A 6,501-nucleotide genomic window follows, 5' to 3' on the forward strand; every position below is an offset into this window, starting at 1 on the left:
CCAGGGTCCTGGGATCAAGCCCTACTTTGGGCTCCCTGAGTTGGGAGCCCGCTTCTCCCTCTGCCACTCCCCCTGTTTGTGCTCTCTCTCTTTCTCTGTCAAATAATTAAATAAATAAAATCTTTAAAAAAATAATTCCTTTCTCTCTTCCTTTCTTGTATTTGTCTGGTTTTGGTATGAAGGTAATTCTAGCTTCATAAATTCATTTGGGAAGTATTTACTCCTCTTCTAGTTCCTGGAAGAGATTATGTAGGATTGGTGTCATTGTTCCTTGTATGTTTCATAGAATTTTTCATTGAAATCATCTAGGCCTGGAGATATATTCTTTGGGAAAATCTTTAACTATGAAGTCAATTTCCTTAATAGTTATTAGGGCATTCAAATTAATTATTTTATTTTGGATGAACTGTGGTATTTGTACTTTTGGGGGAACTGGTTCATATTATTTAAGCTATGAAATTTAAGTATATAGAATTGCATGTATTATTCCCTTATTATCTTTTTCTATCTGCAGGGCCTGAAATAACATCTCCTCTTTTATGCCTAGTCTTAGTTGTGTTTTTTTTTTTTTCTCTTGTTCATCTTGTAAGAAACTTGCCAATTTTACTGATATTTTTAAAGAACTAGATTCTTACTTCATTGCTTTTCTCTCTTTCTGTTTTAATTATCCTTGATTTCTGATCAAGTCTTTATTATTTTCTTTTTTCTGACTGTTTTCCATTAATTTTCTTATCCCACACCCTCAGTTCTTTGATTTGGGGACTTAGATTATTGATTTGATACTTTCCCTATTTTCTAATACAAGCATGAATTGCTATATATTTCCTTATAAGCACTACTTTGGATTATCCCATAAAGATTTTTTTTTCATTTTTATTTTCATTCAGGTCATTATACTTTTTTTCTTTTTTAATTTCCCTTAAGACTTCTCTTTGACCCATTATTTAGAAGTGTGATGTTTAGTTTGGGCATGTTCCTGTTACCTTTTACAGTTTTGGCTTTACAATATATTGCAACTCTGTTAATGGGTGCATCCACATGGAGGATTGCTGTTATCTTCTTGGAGACAGAACCTTTTATCATTATGTAATGTTCTCCTGTCTCTGGTAATTTTCTCTGATCTCAGGTCTACTTGAACTGATATTTGATGGTTTACTTTTTCTTTACCTTTAACCTGTATATACCATTGTATTAAATTGTTGCCAACATACAGTTGGGTCATTTTTTTCCCCCACTCTGCCCATGTATTTTCATTAGCCCTTTGAGACCATTTATATTAAATGTAATTATTGGTATATTAAGGTTTAAATCTGTTTTCTGTTCACTCTGATTTTTCTTTTTCTGTTTTCTTTTTCCTGACTTCTGGTTGCTTACTTAAACATTAAAAATAATTCCATGTTGGTATATCTATGGTTCTTTTTAGTGTATCACTTTGTTCAGCTTTATAATGGTTGTTCTAGATATTGTATCATATAGTCACAACTTAATAAGTCTTCTGGTGTTGACATTTTACCCACTAAAGTAAAGCATGGAAAACGTCTTTCCTTTTATGTACCTTTCCCTTTCCCTATATATAATGTAGTTTCTTAAGTATTTCTCTCTACATACTACGAGAACATTTCAAAGGGTTATAATTTTTGTTTCAAATATTAAATATAACTTAGAAAACTCAAGAGGAGCAGGAAAATGTACTGCATATGCCCCCCTTTTTTTTTTGCTCTTTCTGTATTATCTTTTTGATGTTCCAAGATTTCTTATCATTTAATTTTGTTTAGAAAACCTCCTTTATTATTCTTTTAGGATAGATTTCTTGGCAAAAAATTATCATAGTTTTCCTTCATCTGAGAATGGTTTGATTTCCTTTCACTCCTGAAGATGTTTTCAGTAAGTATAGTGTTCTCAGTTGATGGTTCTTCATGTTTAGCTCTTGAAAAATATTGTGGTGCTTTCTTCTGGCCATCATGGTTTCTGATGAGAAATCTACTGCCATTGGGATGGTTTTTCTTTGTCAGGTAAAGCATAATTTCTCTGTCTTCTTTCAAGAGTTTTTTTCCTTTGTCAGTTTTCAGAAACTTCACTATAAAATGCTTTGGCCTGGAATTCTTTGGGCTTATTCTGCATGTGGCTTACTCAGCTTCTTGCTGAGTTTGGGAAGTTTGAACTCATTATTTCCTTAAATATTTTTCAGCCTCATTCATTTTATTTTCTCCTTCTGGGGTTCCAACAATACAAATCTTTTGTTATAGTCCCACAGGTTCTTGCAGTGTTCTTTTGTTTTTTTTTTTGTTGTTGTTCCTTTTGGCCTAATTGATCTCTGTTGTTTAGATTGGTAATTTCTATTGTTCTCTTTCAAAGGTCACAGATTCTTTCTTCTTCCCTCTCCATCATGTTGTGTTAGCCCATTTACCCTTTTTTAAAAAATATTTGATTATTATATTTTTTTTCTAAATTTCATTTGGTTGCTCTTTAATATTTGACATTTTACTCTTTAATTTCTGATATTTTACCTCCTTGTTGAGACTTCCTATTTTTTTCCATTTGTCCATTTGTGTTTATAAATGCTCCCTGAAGTATTTTCATTATGGTTGCTTTAAAAATTGTATCAGATAATTTTTTTTTTCACCTAAGACAGGGAATACTTTATTCAAACCCATCAGAGAAATGGACACCTTGGGTCTCTAATGAAGCATTGTGTTTTGTTTTTTTTTTTTTTTTTTTTTAAAGATTTTTTTTATATTTATTTGAGAGAGAGAGAGTGAGAGAGAGCAAGCACATGAGAGGGGGTAGGGTCAGAGGGAGAAGCAGACTCCCTGCCGAGCAGGGAGCCCGATGCGGGACTTGATCCCCGGACTCCAGGATCATGACCTGAGCCGAAGGCAGTCGCTTAACCAACTGAGCCACCCAGGCGCCCCAAGCATTGTGTTTTAAAGCATACATCAATAACTGTATATGTTACTACACATTGCTACATACAAATTAACTATCAGGACAATTTTCAATGTTCAAAACAGAATAAACTTCCCTGTAAAAGCAGCACCTTTGTGACATTTTTAACTTTAGTATTCCTCTTCTTCTTCTTCACCTTCTCCTTCAACAGAATCTACACCAACCTCCTCATAGTCCTTCTCAAGGGCAGCCATGTCCTCATAGGTCTCAGAAAACTCCCCTTCCTCCATGTCCTCACCAACATACCAGTGAACAAAGGCACAAATGGCATACATCAAGTCAAACTTGTGGTCCAGGTGAGCCTAGGCCTCAGCAATGGCTGTGCTGTTGCTCAGCATGAACACAGCTTGCTATACTTTGGCCAGGTCTCCACCAGGTACCATAGTGGGGAGCTAGTAATTAATGCCCACATTTTTAGCCAGTGGGGCACCAGTCCACAAACTGGATGGTATGCTTGGTCTTGATGGTGACAATGGCATCACTGACATCTTTGGGAACCATGTCGCTGCAGTACAACAGGCAGAAAACGGTGCATTTATCATGGCAAGGGTCACATTTCACCATCTGGTTGGCTGGCTCAAAGCATGCATTGGTGATTTCTGCTACAGAAAGCTGTTCATGGCAGGCTTTCTCAGCAGAGGTGACAGGGGAATATGTGGCCAGAGGGAAGTGGATGTAGGGATAGGACACCAAGCTGGTCTGGTAACATTCAGGGCTCCATCAAATCTGAGGGAAGCAGTGATAGAGGACACAATTTGACCTAACAAGCTCTTTAGGTTAGTGTAGGTTGGGTGTTCAATATCGAGGTTTCTAGGACAGATGTCACAGATGGCCTCATTGTACACCATGAAGACACAATCAGAGTTCCCCAAAAGTGGTGTGGGTAGTGAAGATGGAGTTGTAGAGCTCAACTGCAGCTGTGGGAACCTGGGGGGCTGGGTAAATGGAGAACTCCAGCTTGGACTTCTTGCCATAATTGACAGAGAGACATTCCATCAGAAGCAAGGTGTACCTGGGACCACTTCCCCCTCCAAAGCTGTAGAAAACCAAGAAGCCCTGAAGACCTGTGCACTGGTCGGCCAGTTTCCAAATTCAGTCCAAGACAAGGTCAATGATCTCCTTGCCAACAGTGTGGTGCCCTCGGGCATAGTTATTGGCAGTATCTTCCTTGCCTGTGATGAGCTGCTCAGGGTAGAAGAGCTGGTGGTAGGTGCCAATATGAACTTTATCAATGACTCTGGGTTCCAGGTCTACAAACTCTGCCTTGGGCACAACCTTGCCAGCACCCATCTCACTGAAGATGGTGTTGAAGAAGTCATCTCTTTCCCCAATGGTCTTGTCACTTGGCATCTGACCATTGGGCTGGATGCTGTGTTCTAGGCAATAAGAGCTCTCAGCAGGCATTGGGGACACCAGCCTGGTCAACATGGATGGAAATGCATTCATGCATAGTTGCTGCCAAGCAGAGGGAGGAGAGGACGGGGAGAGATTATTGCTTCTTACACTGTTACTCTTAGATGGTCAATGTAAGAAAACCTTTAAAAACCATGTCAGGGAATTCTAATATCTATGTCATCTTGGTGTTGAAATCTGTTTGTGGATTTTTCTCACTCAATTTTAAGTCTCCTTTCTTCTTTGCCTTACTCCTGCTGAGGGGGGGTGGTGAAAATCCTGACTCCAGTAGGAGCCACATTTTCTGTCACATCACCCCAGCAGGGAGGGAAAGGCTACCACATTGCCCCTGAATGGGGGGTAGAGATCCAGTCTCCTGTGTGATCTACACTGACACTATGGAGCTTGGGAGTATTTTGTTATAGCCTGCCAAGGGTAGAAGTCTAGGCTCCACATGACCTTGGCTAGAAGGAGTAGGAAGAGGACTACAGTTTTCCTTTGGTGTTTGTCTGGAGTAGGGCAGTTATTGTCTAAAAGTATTCTTTTGTTAGGCTCCCTCTTTCCTATCTTTTGGCTAGAAAGAAAACACTTTTTCCCAGGCATTTTTTTTTCCCCTGCACCTGTTGACATTTCCCAGTTGCCAGCTTCTCTAGAACCTGTATGGGTGTATAAGACAAAAAACAGAACAAAACAAAACCCAAAAACCCAAGACTATCATCACTGTGTTGTTCCTTGGGTTCCAAGGTCCCTAGTCAGTCTACCTTCTTTATCAAATACCTTTCAGAGTCTTCTTTCATTTGTTTAATATATAATGTTTAGTCATTCTTAGCAGGAAGAAGAAGGAAAAAGTTTATATATTGCATCTTCCTGGAACCAGAATATTTATAATTACAAAGAGTTCATTCTTGTTCTGATTGTTTCCTTTTGTTTTCCAGAACATCTTATTTCATATCTTGTCTCTCTAATGACAGTAATTATAGTTGACTTTTTTTAAGTTGTCCTTTCTTCAGACAATTTTCTATATTTATTCTAGTTTTTTTAAATTCTTCTCCCTTTTCTGTTTTTCCATACTAAAACTTCCAGGAATCTTTTTATTATTTTGGTAATTTATTTTCATATTATATCATAAGCATTTTCCATGTCACTACACATCTTTTATAATTTAATATTAATTCCTCTACTTGTTCATTTCTCATTCCCATGACTATTTTAGAACTTATAGCATTCTTCATTTCATATTTTTAGACTTAATTTTTTAGAGTAGTTTTAGGTTCATAACAAACTTGTGATCAAGGTACTGAGATTGTCCATATACCCTTCTGCTACACCTGAATAGCCTCCCCCATTAACAGCATTATTCATCAACGTGATGCATTTGTTACTAAGGATGAACTTACATTGACTCATCATAATCACCAAAGGTTCACAGTTTACCTTAGTGTTGTACATTCTATGGGTTTGTACAATTGGTGTTGTACATTCTATGGGTTTGTACAAATGTATAATGACATATTTTCACCATTATAATACACAGAGTAATTTCACTACCCTAAAAATTCCCCATCCTCTATTTATTCATCCCTCCCCTGTCCCATAACCTCTGGTAACCACTGATCTTTTTATTGTCTCCATTTTGTCTTTTCCAAAATGTCATAGAGTTAGAATAATATAGAATGTAACATTTTCAAATTGATTTGTTTCACTTAGTAACATGTATTTAAGTTTCCTCCATGTCTTTTCACACTTTAATACATCATTTCTTTATAGCACTGAATAATATTCCATTTTCTGTATGTATCACAGTTTATTTATAAATTCATCTACAAGGGACATCTTGGTTGCTTCCAAGTTTTGGCAATTATGAATAAAACCACTATGAATATCTGTGTACAGATTTATGTGTGGACATAAGTTTTCAACTTATTTGGGTAAATACCAAGGAGCAAGACTGCTAGATCATATGATAAGAGTATGTTTAGTTTTGTAAGAATCCACCAAACTGTCTTCTCAACTGGCTATACCATTTTGCATTCCCATTAGGAATGGGATGAGAATTCCTGCTGTTCCATATCCTTACCAGCATTTGGTGTTGTCAGTATTCTTGATTTCAGGAATTTTAATAAGTGTGATTCATTCAATTTCCACTTCTATGATGACATATGA

General features: G+C 37.0%; 1 pseudogene; it reads right to left on the bottom strand.

Annotated features, from left to right (window-relative positions):
• Positions 1–3,056: 3,056 nt before the first annotated feature.
• LOC123324878 lies at positions 3,057–4,396 on the bottom strand (annotated as a pseudogene).
• Between the last annotated feature and the right edge of the window lie 2,105 nt (positions 4,397–6,501).

The sequence above is a fragment of the Neomonachus schauinslandi genome, chromosome 5 (assembly GCF_002201575.2).
Source record: "Neomonachus schauinslandi chromosome 5, ASM220157v2, whole genome shotgun sequence".
Taxonomy (NCBI): Eukaryota; Metazoa; Chordata; class Mammalia; order Carnivora; family Phocidae; genus Neomonachus; species Neomonachus schauinslandi.